At 42.0% G+C, this 27,978-nt stretch overlaps 1 protein-coding gene and 1 long non-coding RNA gene across 26 annotated transcripts in view; both read left to right on the top strand.

Moving 5' to 3' along the window:
* Positions 1–27,978, top strand: part of NR1H3 (nuclear receptor subfamily 1 group H member 3) — a 475,049-nt gene that overhangs the window by 415,600 nt on the left and 31,471 nt on the right. The window lies entirely within an intron of this gene.
* LOC146859607 (uncharacterized) lies at positions 894–17,987 on the top strand. The gene is made up of 2 exons (XR_014979039.1): positions 894–3,577; positions 16,697–17,987. It is a non-coding gene; the product is annotated as an uncharacterized LOC146859607 (long non-coding RNA).

Raw genomic sequence — 27,978 nt, 5'->3', positions numbered from 1 at the left:
GAGTTATAGTTGCCTACAGTAACTATAACGGGGGAATTTCATTGGTTTTTTATCAGTAAAATTTCCAGCTAACTATAACATGTGTGAAACCTATGGTTTTTTCATTGAATTAGCAAGGTTTTTTAAATGCTAATTCCTAACTATAACGTGTGTGAAACCTATGGTTTTTTCAGTGAATATATATATATATATAAACAAAAAATGCTCTTCCTATGGAAACTTGGTCCTAACTATAACTACCTACTGGCAACCGCCAGTAGGTAATATAGATATATATATATATATGTTACCTACTGGCGGTCGCCAGTAGGTAGTTATAGTTATGACCAAGTTTCCATAGGAAGAGCATTTTTTGTTATGCTTATAACTTTGCCGTCGTTTGATGAATCTTCATGAAATTTTCCAAACTAATTATTTGTTCATATCAGCTCCTATGTGGGAGGTTTAGGGGTGATCCGTCAACAGGGGGGCCGAGAAAAAAGGGGGGTCCCAAAACGTGTTTTCTCCATGTTAATTTCCATAGGAAACTTTAGACAAGGCTACAGGTCAAACGGGTGAACGGAATTACCCCAAATTTGGCAGGGAGAAGGGTCTTGGTCTTGAAAGCACGCGTTTTTTTATTTGGTGTAAATCCATTCAGTAGTTTTTGAGAAATATCGAAATTTACAGATATCGATATTTGGGAATTCTGCCATCTGATTGGCTGAGGCGTTATGAGCACGAGCTTGCTGCTCATTGGTTGTGAGCGCTGCGAGCGGTTGCAACTAGGAAGTGTTGGCCGCCATTTTGTGATTCTGTTGAAGCGAGTAAGGGGAAAAAAGGGCGAAAAAAGTGGGAAAGAGGAGGGTAGGAGCACTGTAACCTCTGTGGGGTGTTTAGGGTGTCCTATAGACGGGGTGTGAAGCGAAGTATTCACCCCTAGTGGTGTGAAAGTGATAGGCTACGGAAATTAAGTGAGATATTGCCTAGAGTCTGATGCTGCTAAGGTGAGCTGGTGCGGGAGTCGGGGATTAAAGTGTGAGCCCAAATTGTGTGTCTTATGCTGTGAAGTCATGTGCCGTGGCCGCTGCACTACACCTGTGGAAGTAGTGTCAGCATGTGTTTATACCTACTAGGATGAACTACTGACCCGTACTGGTCTGAAAGTCCTGGGGTACGGAAAATATGTGAGGTATTGTGTACAGTCTCATGGTGCTAGGCTGAGCTGCTGCCAGACTCTGGGATGAAAGCGTGAGTTCAAACAGTGTGTCATATGCTGTGAAGTCATGTGCTCTGGCTGCTGTGCCACATCTGTGCAAGTAGTGTCAGCATGTAGTTATACCTACTCGGAGGAACTTTTGTTTCGAATACTGTAACTTGTTTATGGTGCTTAGGGGGTGTTATACAGGGAGTGCGAAGGTAAATTCGCTCGTATCAAATCAATTCGGTATTTGTAAAGTGCAAACTACTCACTCCTATGGGTCTGATGGCGCTGGGGGCGTAAGCTGAGCTGCTGACGGACTCGGGGTAAAACCAGGGAACTACTGACCCCTACTGGTCTGAAACTGCTGGGTGCAGAAACTAAGTGAGGTATTGCCTAGAGTGTCATGCTGTTAAATTGAGCTGCTGCTGGACTCGGGTATGAAACCGTGAGCCTGTGTTTGCTATGCTGTGAAGTCATGTGCTCTTGGCGCTGTGCCACATTTGTCCAACTTGTATATGGTGCTTAGGTGGTGTTGTACAGGGAGTGCGAAGGTAAATCAGTACGGTATTTGTAAAGCGCAAACTTCTCACCCCTATGGGGGAGTAGAGGTGGTGATCAAAGCGAGAGCTCTGTGCTGCAAAGTCAGATGGTCTGGCCGTTGCGTCACAGCTGTGTGGAGAATACATTTTGGCGAGGGTACGGAAGTTGCTGTTACCTTGCCCTACAATAGCGGGCCTAAGTTGTCAGTTATAGGGTGGCTCTAAAAAGAGCCCTTGTGTTGATTAGTTGGAGCTATATATAAGTGGGGATGCACAGCTTCAAGTTATTCAGAAAAACTCTATTTCCGTGATCTGTGAAGTGTACTCCATCACTTCTGTAGATATCAGCCACATCAAAACGTATGTTGTTGTTGTAGATGGACCCCATTTTGTGGTCTCTGAGGTATGCAGACACAACTTTGTTGAGTTTCTTCCTAGATTTTTCAATCTGAGGACAAAATTGTTTTGACCATTTCCACTTCTGTCTTTGGCATATATTGGACTATACAAAGACAGTTTGAGGCAAAAGTAACAACAATTGTCCAAAGGTGTCCTTCATAAGCATTTACAAACCTACCCCAGTCAATGTGCCCAGGTCGTTTCCACCACAGTGCACAATCATGAGGTCAGGGTGTTGGAGATGCAAACAGGTTTTAACCAAAGGCAACAATTCGTGCCACTTCAATCCTCTCTGTGCAAACCATTTAATGTCCACATTCTGTAAACCTAGGTCTAAGTCAATACGTCTCTGTTTCTGCATACCTCTTGCACCAGAAAATATAGCTATGTCCTACGATCCACCCTAGCATTTTGAAGGTATGGCTGGAAGGTATGGAAAGATGTCTGTAGCTCATGCAGTTCCTTGGTAGAATAAGAGATATGTATAAAGATGGGGAACTACTTTTTTTTGCCATACAAAACGATACGTGATTGGGAGACGAAAAGCATTCTTTTTTAAAAGTAGGGTGCACATTCGTTTTGTGGAAAAGCATCTTTGTAATTGGTTAAGAAAATGCAGTTTCAACGTGGAGTACATATCATAGGATAAAAGTTGTCAACTCAACCACACCTGCTAGTTGCATTTGGAAGGCACTGTTCGAACTTAAAACAATCGTGAACTTTTAACCTGCATGTGCCGTTAAATATGGTTACGTTTAAAAAGATTGATGAACTTTTAACCTGCACGTGTTGTAGAATGTTCTAGAAAGTGTGTTGATAGAATACCTTGCACTTCTGACTTCTATGTGTTGTTGAATATTTTAAAAAAAACTCTTTATATGGAAAATTAAAAAGAAACCAAGAGAGAGAAGTTTTGAAACCTAAAAGAATCAAGGAACTATTCTAATTTATTCTTTACATGTATTTATGTGTGGAGCAACAAAATTATAGACAGAACATCACCAGGAAGAGGAAGAAGCAGGGAGTGGGGGGACGGGGGGAGATGGGCAGAATGGCAGACATGCACAATTAAGTATAGCACAAGTATAGACAAACAATGGCCAAAATGAAACACACCAACAAGGAGCACAAGTAACACAACTCGCCAACATCACACCAGTGAACGAGCATAGAAGTGAAAACCTCGCTGCATTCATAGAGGATGTGTACAAAGGCGGGTCGTTTGTGTTGTGGGATGTCTGCGACCGTGGTCATCATGGATGAGATGCTCAGCACGTGGCACATGGGCGAGTTCACTGTCTGTTATGTTGCAAACAGCTGCTCCTCCCTCACACACTTTTGTACGGTGCGCTGTTGTATCTCGTGAACTCGTACGGCATACCATTGTAATGCCTATTTGCGCTTGTGCTGCTGCATTCCAACTACACCATCACAGTGCCGTTTGGAGGTGGTGCATGTGGTGCAGATCAGGGCATATAAATTCTCCCTACTTCCACGGATAGAGTAATTTCACAGATACACGCACATACACTCACCATACTCTTGGGCCCATTTCACTAACATACACTCAGATTACTCTATAAGTACCAACCATGAGAGAGGAAACTCCTAAACACCCTGCATCTACAACCAGGTTGATAAGACCTAATTGACACTGTCTTGAGTCATGATTTAAACCACAATAATCACAATAGAGTACTCAATAATTGACAAGAAATAATCACCAACACTGTATTTTAAAATTATGATTCTTTATCTAAAATTAGTTCAATTAGAAATGCAATCAAAATAAAATCATTATTCTCATAGTTACCTATTCTAGCTAAATGTCATAAGTGAGTCAGGACAGGTCTCTTAGTAGAAATCTCCCAAGTCGCCGTCCTCACAGCATCGATCCTCACCAACGCAAGTTCGAAAAGAAGTGGCCTCAGAAATCCAAATGCAATGACCACAGACCCTCTCTAGTCTAGTATATTTATAATCAAAATTACAAAATAATAGCAACATAAAATGTTCTTGATTTCCGTTGAGCCGCTGAGCAGAGCAAGCAGGAAAGGATGTAGCATTGCTACATTTGGAAAATCTCCGCTCAGAAAAAATCACAAAAAAAAAAAGGAACTCAAATTTACAAATGTTTCTTTCGAAAGCCGCTCTTCCTTGATATCTCTAGCAGAGTCACCACAAGCTTGACAATGTTCATTGTACTTTATCCTTGCCCAAAGACTTTGGACTAACGCCCAGAACTGCTGTCCTCACGGAAAACTTTAAACCAGGCGAAGGCTGTGGTCAGGTGACTCTCGACCATGTTCAGCAAGGCCTTCTCATCAAAATTTTCATCACTTGAATGTAGGCTTTAAACGACAGCCATTTTACGATAGGCCAAAACAGACCATCTTAATTAAAAGAGACAAAAACAACGTTACCACAGCATAGTGATTAAACAGTGTTAACCCCACTAATACCCTTATGTGTATGTAATTATCTAGCCTTTGCAACACATTTAAGCATTAGTACACGTTATTTCAAAAGCGTTTTATGCTTTAAAACAAACAACACTTAGCAACATTCATTTAATAAAACCTGCACATTATTAATAAGCAACACGAATGCATCCCCACGTGTAGTTTTCTCTTGTTAGTTCGTATTGGTTAATTAGAATTTTCACACAAAACAAATGATTAACGTTACAAATTAATATTTTTAATTTTTCGACATATAGACAAACCAGAGCTTAAAAACCCAATAGATTTTCAACAGAAAACTCTGCTCCAGCAATCCCCCCTTTGGTGATATTATCACCAAATAAACAACCCAAAAAAAAAAAAAAAAAAAATATATTTGTCAAATTTAATCCCATTTTAGGAGAAATTGGAAATGTCTTTTTCTTTTTCACAACACTACACACCAGACTCCCTTTCATCATCCCTCTTCGTCTCCAAGTAAACACTCTCCTTCAATTCTTCTAATTCTATTTCTTGTGGATCTCTTTTTGAACTCTTATTTCTCTTTTCAATATTTCTTTTGATTAATTTCTTTTTCCCTCCCCTGTTTTTACAACACAAACACCCCAATCTTAGTATCAATAGAGCAACAATTACACAAGTCAAAGGAAACAATATCTTACCTATAATAGTACTACCTATTTTTGCAATAAAACTCTTAACAGCAACTATTTTATTAGCTATTTTGGTCCAGATACTTTCAGCTTCCAGTGGTACTAATTCTTCATGCAAATCAGTAATATTTTTGATATAGACCTACAGGTCTTTGCTTTCGTCAGGAATGTAAGTGCAACAATGTTGAACTTTCAGCATTCCACAAACCCCACCCTCCTTGGCCAATAAAATATCAAGGGCAAGTCGATTTTGCATAGACATGGCACGTACGGCAATCATCTCCGTATTCACCAAAAGAAACCCTCCAGCGGTACTTGTCGATAAGCGATCCACCACTGTTGACAATTTCCGAATTCCATATGCATTTAAAGAAATTCCCACTGCTGGAATTAAAGCTCCAAAAATATCACCCACTATTTCGGACCAAGTTTCTCTCTTAAATCGTGTTAGTAAATTAATATGTTCTACATCTTCTATTCTATCTATATGAAAAATCTTTGGAAAGACCAGGCCCACATAACACGTGCCATACCAATGGTCAGGCAACCTGTAATAAGCCTTGTTCCCACAAACATAATACACTCCTGGGAAAACTGGATCCTCTCCTCCTTTAAAACCCCATCCTGTCGCAATGAAGTATGTATCATGACACTCACTAGTCCCAACAAAATATGTATCATATTGGGATTTCTTGCTTGTAATGCATAGTTTACCCTTCTGTGGTGCATCTAGAGCTAAAGTTGGACTAGCCCCATTCCTCAACTCTTTCCCCATCTCAATGTCCCAAATTGTCTCACTCACTTTGTATTTCCCTACCTTTTCATGTATGCTCATTTTCCTTTCCTCTACCATGTTTAGGAAAGCCTTCTCCTCTTCTTTCAAACTACAAGTCAAATTATTCTTAAAAATGTAATCTAATGTTAATTCTTCTTTCTCAATAAAAATCTCACCAAAAATGTTAGCTTCTTTAGCTGGATTCAGCCTTTTGTTCATAGGCAATTGCCCAAAAATATTATCTTTGTTAGACATCTCATAATCTATTTTCCCTAACAAATAGAAAACACTACTTAACACACTACATGAAATTCCATACGTAGCTGGTAAATGGTGATAAGTAACACCCTCTGAAACGGATGCAGGTAACTGCATACATACGTAGCAATCCCTCACTTCCATTGTCTTCACATATTCATACAGCAATTTTGAAAAAACATTACTAGAAAAATCATTAATTGACCTATCTTTATGCATGTAAGTATTACTAATTCTAGTTGGAACTACTTTTTGTGAATTCTTCTCTACATTAGTCTCATTCTCAGTATGTATCTCAAATGTACCTGTTGTAACTCTAAATGTAACTAATAAAGCTAAAACACCCCATAATAACATTAATAATCCAGTACAGCAACAGCACATTCTACACCATCTTTTCAAAAAGGCACATCTACTTTGATTATTCTCTATGTTAGCCATTTTACTACTTTGACCGTGTCTTTTGACTTAGCCTCTACTACTCCACTACTGCAATTCTTTATTTCTGGATTACTTCAGACAGCTAAATTTCAGACTTTCTCCTTTTCACTTTTCACCAAGTGATTTCTTCAGTTCACTCAGTTTGGATATTCATCACTCTTCACTCCTTCTTCAGCAATATCAAATTGTATCAGATCATCAACGACATCCTGTGCATCCGACTCTTCTCCAATGTCAGTCGGGATAACTTTTAAGATTCCAACAGACTTTTCCTTTTCCTCAACCACTTTTCTCAAGATCCCCTCCGGATTGTCTCGATTCACTGTTTCTTCTTCTTCTCCTCCATCAGACAGTGCCACATAAGACCATTCCGGTGATCTGTACTTTTGGTTGGGTCTTCTAATTCTCTTTATCTCCTCCGGTTCTTTTGACTCCTTTTGCTCCTTTCTCTTCACTTCGTTTTGACTCGACACCTCATTCACTTGTTCAGCTTTCGATGTATTTGCTCTTATCAGTCTGTATCTCAGCTTCTTTACTCTGTTGTTAGGCCAAAGATCTCCTCTAACAACCTTTTTTGGTCTTGTTTCTTTATTATTTCTTTCTCCAATCCAAGTTCTCTTTCTCAGAACTCGACCTTCTGATTTTTCATTTTCACTCTCATCCGATTCTGTTTCAAATGCCTCTTGTTCTCCAGCAGTTTTCTTTCGCTCCACACTCTTTATCACCACTGTTTGAGACTTCCCTATTTCTTTCCCTCCTCGGGTCTCCAACACGCAATCTTCTTGCTGTCTACTTGTCCCTTCACCTAGCTCATCAGGAATATTCCCTACACCTCCTCGGGGGTCTTCCGCAATCTGTCCCCCTCTATCTTCTTCTGAACCTACTTCTTCAAGTGTAATCTCAAGTGGATTTTCAACCTCCTCATCTGATTCAGGAGTAGTCTCTGTGGAACTGCTCTTTTCTCTTCTTTCTTTTCCACTGCTTGTTCGAACTTCAGGCTCTCTTACAGAATCTGATCTTCCTTTTGAAACTCTCAATGTTTCTCTTGAAGTCTCTCCTGGAAAGAAAGAATCACTTGACTCTCTTTCTCCTTCAACTCTTCCAGAATTTTGATTTCTCTTTACTGGTTCTGTTTCTTCATCATCACTGGAATCTGACTCTTCAAAATACTCTTTACCAGTCCCGTCTTTTGGGTTTGGAACTCTCAGAGTATGACTTGCATGCACCCAGTTTTTCACACCAGCACACTTCACTGCAGTTGTCGTAGTCAGAATGACTTGTCTTGGTCTTCCCCACCTTGGAACCAAGCAATTTCTTCTTCTGTGCACTTTAATCCTCACCCAGTCCCCTGGACTCAGATCATGAGCTTGCTTCTTCTCAAGGGTAGTAGCGTCTTCTCCAACCTGGTGAAACACAGAATGAACTGCGTCAGCCAGGCCTTTACAGTAATCCAGAATCATGTCATCAGTTATTGTCATCAACTTATTGACAGGTACAAATGCATGACGCATTGCACGTCCCATCAAAATTTCATGTGGACTCAAACCAGTAGTTCTATCTGGAGTAGATCTAATAGTCATTAGCACTAGAGGCAAGACGTCCGGCCATTTCATTCCAGTGGCTAAACACATCTTTCCAATCCTGTTCTTAATTGTGCCATTTATCTGCTCCACAACACCAGAAGCCTCTGGTCTGTAAGCACAATGTAGCTTCTGCTGTATGCCCAATGCTTCACAAATCAAACTCATGAGCTCATTATAGAAGTGTCCACCTCTATCAGACTCAATCGTTACTGGAAATCCGTACCTAGGAATCAACTCTCTTAACAGTAACTTTGCAACTGTTATTCCATCATTTCTCCTAGTCGGATAGGCCTCCACCCATCTTGAGAACAAACAGACTACCACTAGAACATACCTCAATCTGTTCACTTGCGGCATTTCAATGAAATCAATCTGCATTCTGGTAAAAGGACCACCTTCTCTGCCTATTGTTCCTAGACTCACCACTGTCTTTTTCCCAGTGTTAAATTGCTGACAAATCAAACATCTTTGACAAATGCTTTCTGCAATCGTCCTGAACTTTGCATTGTACCAAGTCTGTTTAAAAGACCTGATCATCGCATCCCTTCCCAAATGTCCCTGGCCATGATACATCCTTGCCATTGCTGACAACATAGAGTTAGGCATGACTGGTCTACCATCTCTATAGATCCAGACATGATCTGTTTCTCTTGGGGCACAACCTGCCTTGATCCAGTCTTTCTTTTCTTCCTTTCCTGCCTCATCCTGCAACTGTTTCACCTCATCCCACGTTCCTAGGACATTAGTAAACATCACAGAACAAAAAGACGTTTCCCCTTCTCGTTCCCTATTAATCGAGTGATTATTTTTAGCACAATACTGTGCAATGTTATTTGCAAATCTGTTTCCAATTGTCACAAAATCATCTCCTTGTCCATGAGCAGCACATTTTACAACCGCTAATTCCTTAGGCAGCTGTATCGCCTCAAGCAATCTCCCAATCACCTCAGCATTCTTTATTGAAGTCCCACTCGACGTCAAGAAACCTCTCTGTAGCCAAAGCTGGCCAAAATCATGCACAACTCCAAATCCATACTGACTATCAGTCATCACAGTCACTCTCAGATCTTTCCCAATTTCACAAGCTTTCGTCAATGCCACCAATTCAGCAACTTGTGCAGATTTCACTCCTTTCAATGGTGATGCTTCCATAACTTCTGAAACTTTGCACACTGCATATGCTGCACTCAGCACACCATCATCATTCCTCAGACATGATCCATCCACAAACAGCACATGATCACTCTCAGGCAACGGAAGATCTCTTATGTCTGGTCTCGGTTTTGTACAGTAATCCAGCACATCCAAACAATTGTGATCATCTTCTGTCTTTATTCCCACACCTTCATTATCTGGCAATAATGTTGCTGGATTCACATTCACACATCTCTCGAGAGTCACATTTGATGCTCCCAGAATGACTTTCTCATATTTAGTCAGCCGACTATGTGACATATACTGAGTTCTGCTTCTTGTCAAAAGAATTGCCACATTGTGAGGTACGAATACCCTTACAGGATATCCCATTATGATTCCTTCACTCTGTTCCAGACTTTTACATGTTGCAGCTACAGATTTCAGACAACCTGGTAAACCCACAGCTACAGGGTCAAGTGTCGATGAGAAGTACGCAATAGGCCTTCTCAGTAATCCATGTTTCTGAATTAACACTGAAAGTGCACATCCATTTCTCTCACTGCAGTACAACTCAAACTCTTTTTCATAGTCTGGCATACCTAAAGCAGGGGCTTCACACATTCTGCTCTGCAACTCCTCAAGTGCTGCCATTTGTTCTCCATCTAGTTCCAATGGGTCTTTCATCTCACTTTTTGTCAACTTAATCAGTGGCTTTGCTATCAGCGAAAAATTAATTATCCACTGACGACAATAACCCACCATCCCCAGAAACATCCTCACTTCTCTCTGGGTCTTTGGGGCTTTCATTTCTCTGATAATTCTAATCCTGTCATCAGTCACTTTTCTCAGACCCTTTTCAATATTGTGTCCAAGATAATGCACCTCTTTCTTGCAAAATTGTAATTTGGCTGGAGATACCTTTAACCCTCCATCTGCCAGATGATTCAGTAAAGCTATGGTATCTACTTCACAAGCTTCACGTGTCTTTGATGCCACGAGTAGGTCATCAATATACTGCACTATTACTGAGCTTTCAGGCATGATCAAACTCTCCAATGACTTTTTCAATAACTGATTGAATATCGATGGACTCTCTGTGTACCCCTGTGGGATTCGACACCATGCTAAAATACGCTGGCCAAACCTAAATGCAAAAATCGGTTGGCTATCATGATGCAATGAAATTGAAAAGAAAGCATGACACAAATCAATCACTGTGTACCACTCAGCATCATGTGGAATCTGATACAAAATCACTGACGGATTTGGCACAATAGGACAACATGCCACCACAATTTGATTAACTTTTCTCAAATCCTGTACAATCCTGAACTTCCCATTAGGTTTCTTTAGTCCCATTATCGGTGAATTACACGGACTACTCAGTAGTTCTCTCAAAACTCCTTGCTGAATCATTTTCTCAATTATAGGAGTTATTCCTTCAATTATTTCTGGTGTCATTTTGTACTGAGGAATGTTAGGATAAGTAATTCCCTCTTTCAATGAAATTTTCACAGGATCTACATTATTCATCAATCCCACATCCTCTCCAGTAAAATCCCAAACTGTCTTTTTCACTGTGTCTCTCAGCTCTTGAGGCAAATCCTCTGGATTAAACACAGCATATGCACCGACCATTTCACTCTCTCTATTATCTAGAGTCATTCGGTACAAAACATCCTCATCTGGTGTTTCAAAAGCTATTCCATCTGGCGTACAAAAAATTGTACAGTTCATCTTACATAGCAGGTCCCTGCCTAACAGGTTCACTGGACTAGTGTCACAGACAATAAATCTGTGCATGTCTGAAAATTTCCCTATTTGTACTCTTACTGGTTCAGTAAGTCGTGTCTTGATTTGTGTATTGGCTACACCAACTACTTGGATTGCTTCATCCGAGAGAGGAAGATTTCTAATATCTGCTGACCTGACAGTTGATCTTGTCGCACCTGTGTCTACTAAAAAAGTAACACTTTCTTCATTTATTTTCCCATCTACAAATGGTCCTGCCTGGTCTATTTCTAGAGTTGCACCAAGTATGCACTCTTCCTCCTCTCCTCGGCACCGTCAATAATCACCTTCAGACTCACTCCCTTCATTCTTTAACAAATACTGTTGTACTTGGTTAGAACGCCTCGGTTTGTTTACCTGCTCCTCATTGTAGAATCCCGAATCCTGATTGTACTTTTGTGACCCTCTATTCTGCGGCAAGGGCGGTTTTGGCTCTTGGCTCTGCTGTCTCACAACCTTCTGTTGTTGCTGCGGTTGATTATTCCCCTCGTTCTGCACCTGTTGATTTAAGGGTTTACTCTCGTTATTCGCTAATGGTGGATTAGTACATTCAGATCTCCAATGTCCCAGTTGGCCACAGTTGTGACAAGGGAACTTCCTCTTCGCTTCGTCAAGATTCCCATTTCCTTTCCCTGCATATCTGGGCCTATTCCCTGAATTATTTGTCTGTTCCACCAACTGTGCTTCTTGTCTCTCCGCAACCTTCACTTGTGCCCACATTGCTTTCTCTTTCAGCTTTCTCTGTTTTGCTTCAATTTCATCACTGAAGTATTTTGCATGTCTCAGAATCTCATCTATTTTCTTGCTCTGCCAATCCACTGTATGCTCACGAATTCTCTCACTAATCTCAGGTCTCAGGCCATATACAAATCTGTATACAAAATGACTCAAATCTTTGTCACCCAGGTGCTCATCCCCACTGAATTGTTTAAATGCCAGTATCAGCCTTTCATAAAAAGCATGAACTGATTCTTTTGCTTCCTGATGTGTTCGATCTATCTTAACCCAGTCTGTCTCTTTTGGAGGTACTTTACTTTTCAGGTATACAATCACCTGATCATACTTCCTCATTACCTCTGGATCTGGTGCTCCTGTTCTCGGATCTCTTGGATATTCCTCAGTAGGCCAACTTACAACTATTTTACACTCAGTCCACAAATCTGCTGGAACAATTATATCAAACAGACTATTCAGGTCAATCCACAGCACTTTTGACAATTTCACAAACCTGTCTACCTGCCTATACCACTCAACGGGCTTTTCTCTCAGTCGAGAGAAATCATTCGTAAATGATAGAATATCCTGTCTGGTCCATGGAACATGTACATATCCTCCTCCAGGTATTTCTCTCATAGGATAAGCATCCACTGGTTTTTCTTTTTCTCTCACAGGAAATGCTGAATAAGTCCTGTCCACTGATTCTTCCCTTTTCTTGTACCACCTATCCTTCCACTTCCAAACATCACCCCATTTTCGCAATAAGGCAATCATCTCTTTAATCTGTCCTGTTCTACCATTACTATTCAAATTTTCAATATCCTTGTCTGTAAAATCCATCCTGTAAGACCTCTGCAATACTTTCACCTTATTCAATGTCAACTCCTTGCTCATTTGCTATTGCTCTTAACCTGTCATGTGTATTTTTAGCTCTCCAGGTAATGTTTTTACACATGAATAACAATTCTCCATCATGATGATTTTTTAGAATGTCTGTAGGAACTGTCCCTACAACAAGCTCCTCTAATTCTATGCGTAACTTGGCCACATCAATTGCCTGGGAATCTTTATCCCTCTTTTGAAGGACTTTCATCCATTCATTCAAATCTTCAGCTGTTATTTCAGTAGTTCTTTTCACTGGAACCACCTTTCCTGGCACCCTCTGTGGTTCTAACATTGGCATCTCTGAACAACTAGCATCACTAGTTTCCAATCTCGAATTAGACTGTACCTCTAATCCTCCACTGCATGTGTCACGTCTGAATTGTCTCAAATCATCATTACTTTCCATCCTTTTTCCTGAATCTCCTGAAGGACCAGCCAAACTTGTCATCTTATTCCCAACATATGGAACCACCAGACCATTTTCACCCATCCTCTGTTTATCAAAAACAGGCATAACCGGACCTATAGTTACAGGCACCGTAACAGCTTCTAGATTCTTCGTTAGTTCCCTAATCTTTTCAGTCAGTTCTGATGTAGTTCTGGCTAATTCTCTCGTATTCTCATCACCACATCTTTTCTCTCCCTCTTTTTCTCTAAAAGGGTTACCACTTCTTAATTCAGGTGTCACAACTTCTGTCCCAATGATACGCAATGTGTCTCTTATCGGAGAAACAACTGGTGTGCTCTCTTCTGGTTCTGGTCTATATGGAGGTGGTCTCTTGTAAATCATGTCATTCAAGACCTCATCCTCATAATCGCTAACTCCATATCTTCTCACTTCTGCCTCAGGAACCCTCTCCGTACCCTTCCTTTCTTCCTTCTCGTCAACTGTTCTCATAGGATATAATCCCTCTGACATACTAGCATCTCGCCATCTCCTCACTCGGTCATGATGAGTTTCACGATCATGTTTCCTCCCAAACATGTACCTATAATTGCCTCCAGACCTCTGCTTTTCTCGCTCATGTACTTCCTCTTCCCATTCCACTAAAGCCTCAAACTGTGTCGGCCTTGGTCTAGGCTCTAGGCTCATCATTTTCTCTCGCAAATTTCTCAACACGGCCAGATTAAATGAACCATGTTCTGGGAAAGCTAAGACACCATCTTCTTTAGTATATCTAGCCCAATTCTCCAACCATATACAGGTATGATACCCATATCTCGCAACCATAAAGGATGCAGGCATTTTCGTTGGAGGTAACAATTCACCTTCTCTTGTTTTAACATTTTTATCCTTGTCAAACCATCTCTTTATTTTTCCGAACAAGGATTTCTTCTTTTTCTCTTCTTGGTAATACATTTCTGCGTTTACCAAAACTTTCTAATCCCTTCTGTAATACAACTGTACAGTACGATATTTAATCCAATAACAGCGCGACTCACACCAACGCACCAATCCTGGAGCGTCTACGTCACAAGAGTATAAGGTGACTCTTTCCAATCCATGCGCGGCTCACACCAACACACCAATCCCAGCGCGAGCACTATTCTGATTCACTATCCAATCAGAGCGCGGTCTGTTTTACGTCAGCAGTCGCTGCAGTCGCTCCTGCTCCTGTCTCCTGTCATTCGTCTACCCCTCCTTTACAAAAATCTTCTCAGTAGACTTCGTGTCAAATTTTTACAATATCTATTAGTTACAACATATAAACATCTCCATTGTCTGCTTCGCTAACCATAGAATAGTAAAGAAATCTTTTTCACAAGAATCCCGTCTCTTCCCTGAAACATCACTCACTTCTGTTCCACTACGGAATTATTACTCTCGTTGACACAGTAGCACATTCTTCTACTCTGCCCTTCTAACATGCATCCAGTAACTGCTTCCTCTAGGACTGCTCCAAAGAGTTTTACAATCAACTAAATGCTTATACATTCACGCACTTTCACACAAGAAAATGTAGTACATGCACACAGAATCCTGCTTTTCCCGAGAACAGCGAACAGTCTGTCCCACTACAGAATTATATCACACATTAACCAAGCAACAATTACTTATCTTTGCCCAGTCCTCCAAACAAGCTCAGAAAATACCTATTACTCCTCCCGTGATAAGCTTTAACGGCAAACCTTACGGATCCCTGGGACTTAAGACCAGAGTTTCACAGATAACCTTCGCTACCATTCACACTCCTTTTATACTAGAAATATATCCCTAATAGTAACACACGACGATGTCACTGATTCCGAACTCAGACAATGTGACGCGCAACTTCAATTGTCACACGTTTTTCCTGCATACGTACAGGTAATTCCAACAATCCCGTCTTTCCCGAGAGCAGTATATACTTCCCTCTGCCCTACTACGGAACTGCTACCAGTTCCCAAATTCCAGAAGCACTACATAAAACTCAACACGACGACTCCAACATATAGTATTAGTACATATACCAACATCAATCAATAATCAATAAATCAAAAAGCCAATATACAAGCAATCTAATCAGATCAAGACAATAATCAATAACCATCAAATTCTGCTACCAGGAAATTGGTGCAGATCAGGGCATATAAATTCTCCCTACTTCCACGGATAGAGTAATTTCAGAGATACACGCACATACACTCACCATACTCCTGGGCCCATTTCACTAACATACACTCAGATTACTCTATAAGTACCAACCATGAGAGAGGAAACTCCTAAACACCCTGCATCTACAACCAGGTCGATAAGACCTAATTGACACTGTCTTGAGTCATGATTTAAACCACAATAATCACAATAGAGTACTCAATAATTGACAAGAAATAATCACCAACACTGTATTTTAAAATTATGATTCTTTATCTAAAATTAGTTCAATTAGAAATGCAATCAAAATAAAATCATTATTCTCATAGTTACCTATTCTAGCTAAATGTCATAAGTGAGTCAGGACAGGTCTCCTAGTAGAAGTCTCCCAAGTCGCCGTCCTCACTGCATCGATCCTCACCAACGCAAGTTCGAAAAGAAGTGGCCTCAGATATCCAAATGCAATGACCACAGACCCTCTCTAGTCTAGTATATTTATAATCAAAATTACAAAATAATAGCAACATAAAATGTTCTTGATTTCCGTTGAGCCGCTGAGCAGAGCGAGCAGGAAAGGATGTAGCATTGCTACATTTGGAAAATCTCCGCTCAGAAAAATCACAAAAATAAAAACGGAAGAAGGAACTCAAATTTACAAATGTTTCTTTCGAAAGCCGCTCTTCCTTGATATCTCTAGCAGAGTCACCACAAGCTTGACAATGTTCATTGTACTTTATCCTTGCCCAAAGAACTTGGACTAACGCCCGGAACTGCTGTCCTCACGGAAAACTTTAAACCAGGCGAAGGCTGTGGTCAGGTGACTCTCGACCATGTTCAGCAAGGCCTTCTCATCAAAATCTCAGCACTCGAATGTAGGCTTTAAACGACAGCCATTTTACGATAGGCCAAAACAGACCATCTTAATTAAAAGAGACAAAAACAACGTTACCACAGCATAGTGATTAAACAGTGTTAACCCCACTAATACCCTTATGTGTATGTAATTATCTAGCCTTTGCAACACATTTAAGCATTAGTACACATTATTTCAAAAGCGTTTTATGCTTTAAAACAAACAACACTTAGCAACATTCATTTAATAAAACCTGCACATTATTAATAAGCAACACGAATGCATCCCCACGTGTAGTTTTCTCTTGTTAGTTCGTATTGGTTAATTAGAATTTTCACACAAAACAAATGATTAACGTTACAAATTAATATTTTTAATTTTTCGACATATAGACAAACCAGAGCTTAAAAACCCAATAGATTTTCAACAGAAAACTATGCTCCAGCACATGCCACTTTACAACATCGACTGCTGCGGCCCTTGTGGCAGTCTACAGGAGAACACAGAGACACACTTACCACACTTCCTGTACACGGAGATGTCCGAGACACCCGTTCCCGTTGTCGGATAGGCACACCCCTGCGCTGACCTGTGTACTCCGGACCAGCACACGCCAATTGTGCATGCAGGAGGATGCGTGCGTAGCTACATGTCCAGGCTCACTGCCAACGCTGAGGTGATAGCACACTGTGATGTTGCAGGGCTGGTGCCTATCATGCTAACACAATGACCAGAGGGACACACTTGCTCAGATGCGGGTTTGGGGGGCGTTGGCGATCCCGGAGTTGTTCCGAAGAGTCTTGTGGCCCTCATGGGTATCCCTGTATCATGCTCATTTATTCTATGGCACCTGTGGGTGTTCTGGTGTGGCTCTTGGCTGTGTTCTCTTTCGTGGTGCAGGTAGTCATCCTGCTTAACACCATCAGAAAGCAGGTGTAAAATCCCTGGTGCTAACGTGGCTTATCGCCGGAATTTGTTTCGCATTGCAGTTTGTGTGCAAGTTGTGATGTGATTTTTTGCGTGTGCAGGACAATATACGAACTGGGCAATATATCTCGTCAAGATCCAGCACCTGACGCCCGATTCCCAATCAATATAAATACAAAGAGGTTTCGTAAATGATTTTGTGTGTACACTGTGAGTGTAGCTACAACGTCAGTGCAATTCAATACAGGATTTTAGTATTTAGCATAAATCGCAACGGTGCACCTCGTGTCTTTTTGCACGGGAACGGCTAGTCTGCATTTCATTAACAGCACTTTAATGGAAGTAAAGTTGAGATAAATCTAACACACTATTCAGAAGTTGGTGGAAACTGCAGACATCACCAGTATTCCCGCGATGCGTCCTCCAAAATGTAAGACCATGGTGGACTTCATCAAATAACAGTAAAAAGAACAAGAAAGAGTTACACAGCAGTTAAGAAAACAACCAGAAACGTTATTAATTTTTATTTTCAAACTTTATTTTTTATTAACATATATCAACGATAAAGTAATAAACAAAATGTATCCAAAAAAATATAAAATGACAAGGTGGAACACTGCTGTGGGGACCATGGATGTGGATGTAGTCTGGAAAATAAAGCACAAAATAAGGACGTGTGTAATGCGCATATCAAAGGAAAGAGACATAGAGAAAAAGAGAAGGAAAAAAAAGCCAGAGAGGGAAGGAAAGAAAGGGAATGAGAAAGGGAGATGGAAGAGAGCGAGTTAGAGAGATAGAAGGAAAAGAAAGAAGAGAGAGAGAAGGGAGAGAGAGAGAGATAGAGAGGCACTGACACTGCCGCCCCTGCGCATCCATGAGCTAATAATTACCTGGTGCCACCGGAGTGTGCAGCAGTGGGCACTCCACGTGCCCGTCAAAACTCATCCCAGATATGTCTCTGAGTCCTGAGTAATGAATGGCAGAGACTATATCAGGTGCTTGGCGGATCGCACAGATGTCGCTGAGTCCTGAGTCATTAATGACGGAGACCACATCAGCTTTTGGGGCCGCTAAGCCTGTGGAAGTTAAGTTCGTGCCACTTGGTGGTAGGTCCCTGATGGCTATATGAGCTTCGGGGTGCATCTGAAGTCCGCGCCAAGGGGGTGGTAGGCCCCTGAGGGCTATACAGATTAGGGTGCGAGTAACCTTCTGCGCAAGTTTTGAAAGACTCTTTATGGTTGAGACACGTGGAGCGTCCGGCATCTAGTCAGCACCGGCAATAAAGGATGTGACGTTGTCGATCTATTATATTTGCGTGGTCACATGGCCTGTGAAGCATGTGCCGGATGGGTGTGGTGTGTGGGTAAAGCTGCCCTCGGGGAGTGGGCGGGAGATGTGGAGAACTAGACCACTGACCTGCACAGGAACAGCGAGTACGCCTGCGACAGGTAGGTATGTGGGGCCATCGTCGGAACGTAATCTGAGTGGCGTGGCATGGTTTACGACAGAACAGGGCAGGGATTGCTAGAATGGCGCGGACGGCTCGTAGTACTGCGTCTGTGAGTGGAGTGGACGGGCCACAGCTGTCCCTCTGCGAGCGTGGGTGCTAACTGTTCATAACTCACACTACATAAGTATTGAAAAATCATTTTGTGATTCAGTCTGTCAGCTGGCATTTGTCCGAGGTATTTGTGAAAACATATCGGATTTCTTTCTGTGATAGATACCCCTTTGACGCTGCCTCTCCCCACATCAGCAGGTAACGCACCCTCTTCCCACATTACCATCATACCCCCAACAACCTTCTTGGGCCCGAAAGTGTCCCTGTGCGGTTGGACAAAGAAGAGTCTTAGACATGTATAGATTTACATATAAAAAAAATTATTTAAAGAAAAGAACAACAAATAAGACTGAAGGGAGTCTGGTGCTGTGGGCGCTGCCACGAAGTTGGGGTGACTGCCATTCTGGATTCAGGACACAGTTACACATGTGGGATCGGTTTGTGTTAAAGAGGGTTAGTGGGACTACGTGTCGCCGGCCTTGCATATCGAAATATGCCTCACAAATTGAAGGGAGTATGTTGTGTGGTTGCTGCCTCGAACTTGGGGTCACTCTCATTCAGGACTCAGGACACAGTTACACATGTGGGATCGGCTTCTGTAAAAGAGGGTTAGTGGCACCAGACGTATTGAGAGTGTATGAGCCTGTGATGGTGCTTGGTGTGGACGGGCCGCACTGGGAGCAATGTGTCTTGGCTATAGGACTGCGTCATGTGGAATCACGACTCTATCTGAATTGTGAGGCCTGCTGATCGTAGTGTAGGCCAGAGGCAGCGGTGAGCAAGGGCCCACAGCCACGTGCATACGTTGGTGGCCTCACCGGCCTGCGTAGTGCAGGTTCAGTGGCACCACTAGTCGCCAGCCTTCAATATGAAAATACTCCTCACTAATCGAAGGGAGTGTGGTGGTGTGGTCGCTGGCATGAGGTTTTGGGTCACTGCATATGGAAATATGTCTAACTGATCAAAGAGAGTTTGCCGCTGTGGTCGCTGCCATGGACTTGGGGTCACTGCCATTCAGGACTCAAGACACAGTTACACATGTGGGATCGGCTTGTGTTGGACAGTGTTAGCGGGACTACGTGTCCAAAATTCAAATTGCGAGGTCTGCTGCCCGCAGTGTAGACTGCTGAGTGTTCGTTTGTACTTGAAAATGAATTTGGTGATTGTACTAAAGGTATAACTGATATAAAAAATGTTCAAGAAGAAAGGATACTAAAAGGATATTATGTAGATTTGAGGCTTGTAATAGTTACTTGCTTAGTGGACTCTGTAGTTAATAAATGAAGAAATAATTTGCATTGGGAGCCCTAGTGAGTGCAGTGTAGGCGTATGATGAAAAGATTAAATAAGTATAGAATACACTGACGAAGTGTTGTATTTTCTGAGTACAATCTTGTTGTTAGAAATAAGCATTTAAAAATGGAATTGCGAGCTGTACTGCCTGCAGTGTAGACTGCTATTCCATTTTAGTTTTCATTTGAAGATTAATTTGGTCATTGTAGTAAAGCTATAACTGATATCAAAAAAAGTTCTTGAAGCAAGGATACTAAAAGGATAATATATAGGGTGTAGGACTGTGATACTTACTTGCCTACTGGAGTCTGTAGTTGCATATGGAAATACCCCTCACTGATCAAAGGGAGTGTGGTGGTACGGAGTTGGGGTCACTGCCATTCAGGACTCAGGAAACAGTTACACATGTGGGATTGGCTTGTGTTGAAGAGGGTTAGTGGCACCACGTATCGCCGCTGTTGCATATGGAAATATGTCTAACTGATCAAAGAGAGTATGGTGCTGTGGTTGCTGCCACGAACTTGGGGTCACTGCCATTCAGGACACAGTTACACATGTGGGATCGGATTGTGTTAAAGAGGGTTAGTGGAACTACGTGTCGCTGGCCTTGCATATCGAAATATGCCTCAGTGATCGAAGGGAGTCTGGTGCTGCGGTCGCTGCCACGGACTTGGGGTGACTGCCATTCAGGACTCAGTACACAGTTACACATGTGGGATCGAGTTGTGTTGAACAGGGTTAGAGGTAGTACATCTACATTCCTAGTTTGAATTTTATAATGAGTACGTCGGCAATAAATATAAACATAGTTGGGATTTTCACCAGAAACTACTTGAAACTTTGTTATTTCTTTTTCAAACTTCACAACAGTATTATCTTCCATTTGTTGATCAACACCTAGACATATCCAACTGTTATTCTCTGTACAGTTCTCTTGACTAGCAAAGAAACGTAAGTCTATATCATCACAAATTTGTTTTATAACATTCATATTAAAACTCGATTTCGTACCGCAGGAAAACCTAGACTTATCCAGATGGTTCCTGTTGACTTTGAATATAAACTTGCAGATGTCTATCGATCTGAACATTGGTAGGATCCAATTTCCCGCTGTGAAAGTATCTTCAAACTGAATCTGTACATTTTTTTCCTAAGTGTCTTCTCCTGTGAAATTTCTTCCCACATTTCTTTCAATTCTGTCTTCTCAGAGTTGGTAATATATGACGTGACATAGTGAGAAACAGCAATTGAGTTATGTGCATCATATTGTATGTTCATATTTGCATTTCACATCTTCAAAATCTCCGTATTGTAATCATTATTGTACTTCGATGCTTCTGTTCTTTTTAAATTATAAGTATTTTTGGGTGATTTTCGAGTGATGGTATGCCTCATTGCTGACATAAATCTGTTCACTCTTCCTTTGGAAATTACTGGGCGTGGAAAGGGAAATCGAAAGTTTGTGTAAAATTTATCTTTTGCGTTATCTTTTCGTCGGCAATACTTTCCACATTGATGACTTCGATATGCAAATACGCCACGCTAATCGAAGGGAGTCTGGTGCTGTGGTCGCTGGCAAGAAGTTGGGGTCACTGCCATTCAGGATTCAGGACACAGTTCCACATGTGGGATCGGCTTGTGTTGAAGACGGTTAGTGGTACCATTTTTCGCCGGTCGCACACAGTGTAGGGCAGAGGTAGCGGTGAGCTAGGGTCCACAGCCACGTGCATATGTTGGTGACCCAAACAAACCTTGCGTGGTACAGGTTCAGTGGCACCACGTGTCGCCAGTCTTCCATGTGGAAATACCCCTCGGTGATTGAAGGGAGTCTGGTGCTGTGGCCGCTGCCATTGAGGACTCAGGACACAGTTACACAAGTGGGATCAGCTTGTGTTGAACAGGGTTAGTTGGCACCACGTGTCGCCGGTCTTCCACAGTGTAGGCCAAAGGCAGCAGTCAACAAAAGCCCACAGGCAGGTGACGTTGACTTGAGCTGCACAAATTGGGAGGATTTGGTCTTCTTAACGCATTATAGTCTCCTACACAATTTGCGTTGCTACTAATGTTGAATTGTGAACCATGTAACTCCAGTGTAGGGCGGAGGCAGCGGTCAGGATGGGTTGAGTTGAGCTGCACGGATAGTGGTACCTGGAGTACTCAGCGTGTGCGCACCCTGCGATGAGACGTGGTCCCGGCGGGCAGCACTGGGAGCAATGTGCTTTGTCTAATGAATTCTGTGTTGATAAGACCACGTGGCGATGACTTATGGTGCAGTGAGCTAGTACTACCTGAAACACATAGCGTGTGCTCACCCTGCGATGATGCGTGGTCTGGGTGGGCCGCACTGGGAGCAACGTGTCTTGCGAACTGGACTGCGATATCTGCAATCGCCCCTACATCTGAATTGTGAGCCGTGCTGTCCGTAGTGTAGATTGAAGGCAGTAGTCGGTACAGACATAAGTCTGCGGTGCCGTGCCGCTGGGTTCGCAGGGTCCTTGTGTCGAGGAGGCACGCGGTTATGGCGGCTGCCAAGTGCTAGGGTAAGGGCTGTCATTCTGACAGACTGGTTGGTCGTCCCACAAGTGAACCAAGCCTAGGGCTTGGTCTACTTATTCATACTCGTCCGCTTCCGCTTCCAGGGAGGGACAACACAGCTACATGACCGAGATCTTCCCCACTGCCTGACGTAACATGGTTGCGTCCACTGTGCACTACTCAACAAGTATCAATAGTATATCTCCACATGGAGAGGTTTGTGATTTGCATAGTGAGGTCTGTGCAGCACATGAGCGTTACACTTGGCAATGTGTGCTTTATCAGTGATGGGTGACTTGTCTCCTTCATATATAGTTGGTTGCTCATCTTCCAACATTCAGCTATTGTGTGGCTGAGGGGCATGGCATTTTGGGAAGGTCCGTTGTTCTGTTTTGTGCTGCCTCGGTGGTAGTAGGGTGGGTGGTCCGGGGGGAGGTTCTGGTGGTGGTGAGGCTGGGTGTTGTGGCGTTGTTGGGTGTCGGAGCTGCATGATCAGTAGCTGTATCACGTGTTGGTCTTTAGATGTGGCTGTGAGTTGGGTTGAAATAACGGAGTAGATAGTTGACCTCCTTACACCAGTTAAAGGTTGATGTTAATTTGTTGCTGCTAACTCGGCTTATCGCCTGCTTTTTGGATCGCATTGCAGATTTGACTGGTCGTTGAAAATATGGGGAAGTGGTGTTTTCGTGGTTTTTTTGCACGGGAACGCCTACTGTGCATTTCATTAGCGTTAGATGTGGCTCTTGTTTCTTGCGATTTTGTTGGTGTAAGGTAATGATGGAAGAGTGGTGAGATTTGCAGTTTTCACCAAGTTGAGAATGGGATGATAATTAAAAAACACAGAAAAAAAGATAGGTTTAATGTACGTTATAAACAGAAATTGGCATTTAAAAAACCTTTGAAATTCACTAAAAAACCATAGGTTTCAGGCACGTTATAGTTCGAAATTAGCATTAAAAAAAACCTTTGACGTTATAGTTAGTTGGACATTTGACTCATATAAAACCAGAGAAATTCGCCTGTTGTATATACATTTTTTTTAAGAGTTTTATATAGCGCAAACTTGACCCGAAACGGGTATCAGAGCGCTTTACATAGCACCAGTTACGTTACATTAGGATACACATTCATTTTTGTTAGGATTAAGTGATTTGCCCAGAATCACAGGATATTCAGCGTCATTGCTGAGACTCGAACCCAGCTCCCCAGATTCGAGGTCGACCGCCCTAGCCGTTAGGCCAACTTCTCTCCCCAAGCTAACTATAACTCACGCCCCCGCAATGCTCTGCTGATGACGTCACATATTACATCACTCATGACATGGTCAGTGACATCACTGATGACATCACTGATGACATCTCAAATGACATCACTGATGACATCACTGATGACATCATCCACGTGAAAATCAGATGCAGCTGATCAGACCCTAATATAACACTTGATACACCCAGTCTAAAATACAGACTATAATTTTAGAAACTGTGAACACACCAATACCAGTTAGTGCATATCCACTCTCTAATTTGTAGGTCGACACACATCCATTCATTCACCTATACACTCACTTATACATACAGTCAGCCATCAATACAGCATTATCATATCCAGTCACATATCTATACAGACACTCACACACTGCCTCTCAATCTTAGAGTTATTCACACACCTAGTCAGTAATGGAAATAATCAATAACACTTTCGTTTACTCACCTGTACAGTTATACACATACCACGTCACTTATTTAAACATATACTAACCCATACTTACACTCTAATACAATAACTAATACAAGGACACACTGATCCATACAGGCACTCTCACAATCACTCATTCTCACATATAGTCATTTATATAGTCCAACACTCCTATATACTGCCTTTCACATATAGAGTTACTCACATGTACCACTGAGGCATCCATTCACTCACCGAGACACTCATACACACACTCACTCAGCCATACAGACCTTAACAGATACAGACTTGAACACATATACCTAGTGAATTAACCACTCACACATCTATGCAGAGAGTCACACCACCACCCACCCACGCAGACACTCAGGTACTCATACAGGTACTCAGACAAGCAATGAATAGCTCGTATAGATCCTCGTTTAGTTGCTAACCAAACCATGAAACTGCTTACACACCAACTAAAAACCTAAACTGTGTGAATGTCAATATCAGTCGCTAACACATGCATTAAGCAAGACACAATTCATTAGTCACTTATACAGTTAGTCACACACCTACTTAATCATCCATCCTGAGTCTTATACAGTCATTCATTCTTTAATACACCTTGGCATATATATATTTATAAAACATATTTAAACTTTACAGAAACACACATTCACTGGATGATGTCATCAGTGATATCATTTGAGATGTCATCAGTGATGTCATCAGTGATGCCACTGACCATGTCATGAGTGATGTAATATGTGACGTCCTCAGCAGTGCATTGCGGGGGCGCGAGTTATAGTTAGCTCAACTAACTATAACAGGCGAATTTCTCTAGTTTTATATGAGTCAAATGTCCAACTAACTATAACGCCCCTGAAACCTATGTTTTTTTCTGTGAATTTCTAAGGTTTTTTTAAATGCTAATTCCTAACTATAACGTCCCTGAAACCTATGGGTTTTCAGCGAATATGTATATATATATATATATATATATATATATATATATATATATTCACTTAAAAAACCACAGGTTTCACACATGTTATAGTTAGCTGTACATTTCACTCGTAAAAAACCAATGAAATTCCACGTTATAGTTAGATCAGGTAACTATAACTTGCGCGCCCACAATAAACTGCTGATGAAGTCACATAGTACATCACTCATGACATGGTCAGTGACATCACTCATGACATCAATGATGACATCTGAAACTACACATTGTGGATTGCGGTCGCGCAAGTTATAGTTACCTGATCTAACTATAACGTGGAATTTCATTGGTCTTTTACGAGTGAAATGTACAGCTAACTGTAACATGTGTGAAACCTATGGTTTTTTTAAGTAAATTTGCAAGGTTTTGTAAATGATAATTCCTAACTATAACGTGTGTGAAACCTATGGTTTTTTCATTGAATTTGTACGGTTTTTTAAATGCTAAGTTATGTATTTATTTTTAATTTTTTTTTCTGGTTTTTCACTATGCGGACACCCTGCGCTCACGGTGCGCTTCGCGCACCGTGCGCACGCTGTTGCGCTGAGCACGTTGCGCAGTCCATGCCGTGCGCGCCTCGCCTTTTTTTACGCAGTAACATTTGTTTTTTTCTCCCTTGTGGGTCCTTTAATTTATTTAATAAATGTGATTGTTACTTCTTTCTTTTTTTTAAAAAAAAATGTTTGCCGTGCGCGTACGGTAAGCTTACCGTACGCGTACCCCGCGATTTTTTTTTTAAATTATTAAATTTATTTTTCGTACTTTTGGGTCCTTCTTGGACCCCCTGACAAACACTAGGGGGTCTGCAACTCTCTTCGTTGCCCCCGTTTCACGTTCCCCACCTTTGTTTCTCAGTGCGAGAGACAGAAAATGGCGGCCGACACTTCCTGATTTCGACCGATTCGAATGTTTACAGTCATGTAACCACCAATCAGAATTGAGCTCGCGCACGGCACCGTACGCGCACGGTAAGCTTACGGTAAGCGCACGGAGCGCGCTTACAGATATATATATTGATTTAAATGCTATTTTCTCAGGACCTACTGAACAGATTTACACCAGACCTACAAAAGGCACATCCTTGACCTGAGGACTACCTCTCTGCCAAATTTCAAGTAATTCTGTTCAGCCGTTCGGGCTGTAGCTGTGTCTAAAGGTCCTATGGAAAAATGCATGGGGAAAGTGCGTTTTGGGACCCCCCTTTTTTCTCAGCCCCTGCTTGACGAATCCCCCCAAGACTTTCAGGGTAGGAGCGTAGCGTAGCGCCCCATTAGTTTTGACAATTTCGCGAGGATTCGTCGACCGGCGCCAAAGTTATTCCAAATAGAATGTTGCGGATTTCCTATGGAAACACGGTCCTAACTATAACTATCTACTGGCGACCGCCATGTTACATGCATGTTCAACAGCATCTACTATCCTGCAAGACTACATCCTCACCAACATGGCTGGGGAAAAAATGAACTATTTAACAAAGGAGCCGTTGAACATGTGCATTCATTTGAGGAGGTAGAGACTCAATGTCACATCATCAGTAAACATCATCAGTAAACACACTTCCTCAAGAAAAACAACTCATAAAGTCTGAGCCCAACACTAGATGGCAGGAGTGTGCATAGCTTGTGAATCTGCAGTACTACTGCTGCAAATAGTTGCTTACAGGGTAAGTAACATCTGAAGCCTCGTACTGTAAATAATGTAAGTAACATCTGAAGCCTCGTACTGTAAATTACCAGAGCTGGAGTGGGGAACTGGCACAACGTTTTGACTCTGGTTAACAGTATACTCTGCCATACATTACTGTAGATATGATGTCATGTGTCTTTAGGACACTCATCCCTTCATTTGGAGAGTTTTCTTGACTGTTCACGTGGTGTGATCAGTATATCAAGTTGGCTGCTTCGTTGATAGGATTACATGACCTATAACTTGGCATGGCCTTTAGTGAGATGAAATTGAATGAGTGCATCACTGGTGCGATGGGATTGGTTGTCCGCTCCAGGGGTGAGACAGGATTGGCCGAATGCTTCTTTAGTTATTGGGTTTGGCAGATGTCTGTGGTTGGGATGAATGCTTCCAGAATGGGGATGAAGTTGATTAACCAGAGCAAGATTGGTTGTAAGTGATGATGGTGTTAGGGGTTTGGACAATGGATCCCTTGGCGGGATGGGTTTTGGAAGATCCTCTGACCTTTCAAGAACCTCTCACCCTGGTTTTAGGTGATGGTGGTGTGATGGTTTAGATGATGGATCCTTGATGGGATATGTTTTGGAAGAATCTGTGACCCTGTTTAGAGGTGATGTTGGTGGGATGGGTTTAGATGATGGATCCCTTGACAGGACACATTTTGGAAGACCCTCTGACCTTGGCAGACCTTCTGACCCTAATTTTAGGTGATGTTAGTGGGATGGGTTTAGATGATACATCCCTTGACAGGGCACATTTTGTAAGACCCTCTGACCTTGGAAGACCCTCTCACCCTGGTTTTAGATGATGTTGGCGGGATGGGTTTAGATGATGGAATCCTTGGTGGGACACGTTTTAAAAAACCCTCTGACCCTGGTTTTAGGTGATGTTGGTTGTAACAGGGGTTAACAATGGATCTCTTGATGGGACACATTTTGGAAGATCGTCTGAGCCTGGAAGTTCCTCTGACCTTTCAAGAACCTCTCACCCTGGTTTTAGGTGATGGTGCTGGGATGGGTTTAGATGATGGATCCTTGAT

Source organism: Triturus cristatus, chromosome 3_1 (assembly GCF_964204655.1).
Source record: "Triturus cristatus chromosome 3_1, aTriCri1.1, whole genome shotgun sequence".
Classification (NCBI taxonomy): Eukaryota; Metazoa; Chordata; class Amphibia; order Caudata; family Salamandridae; genus Triturus; species Triturus cristatus.
The sequence above is the reverse complement of the archived record's forward strand: the minus strand, read 5'-3'. Positions and strand labels throughout refer to the sequence as shown.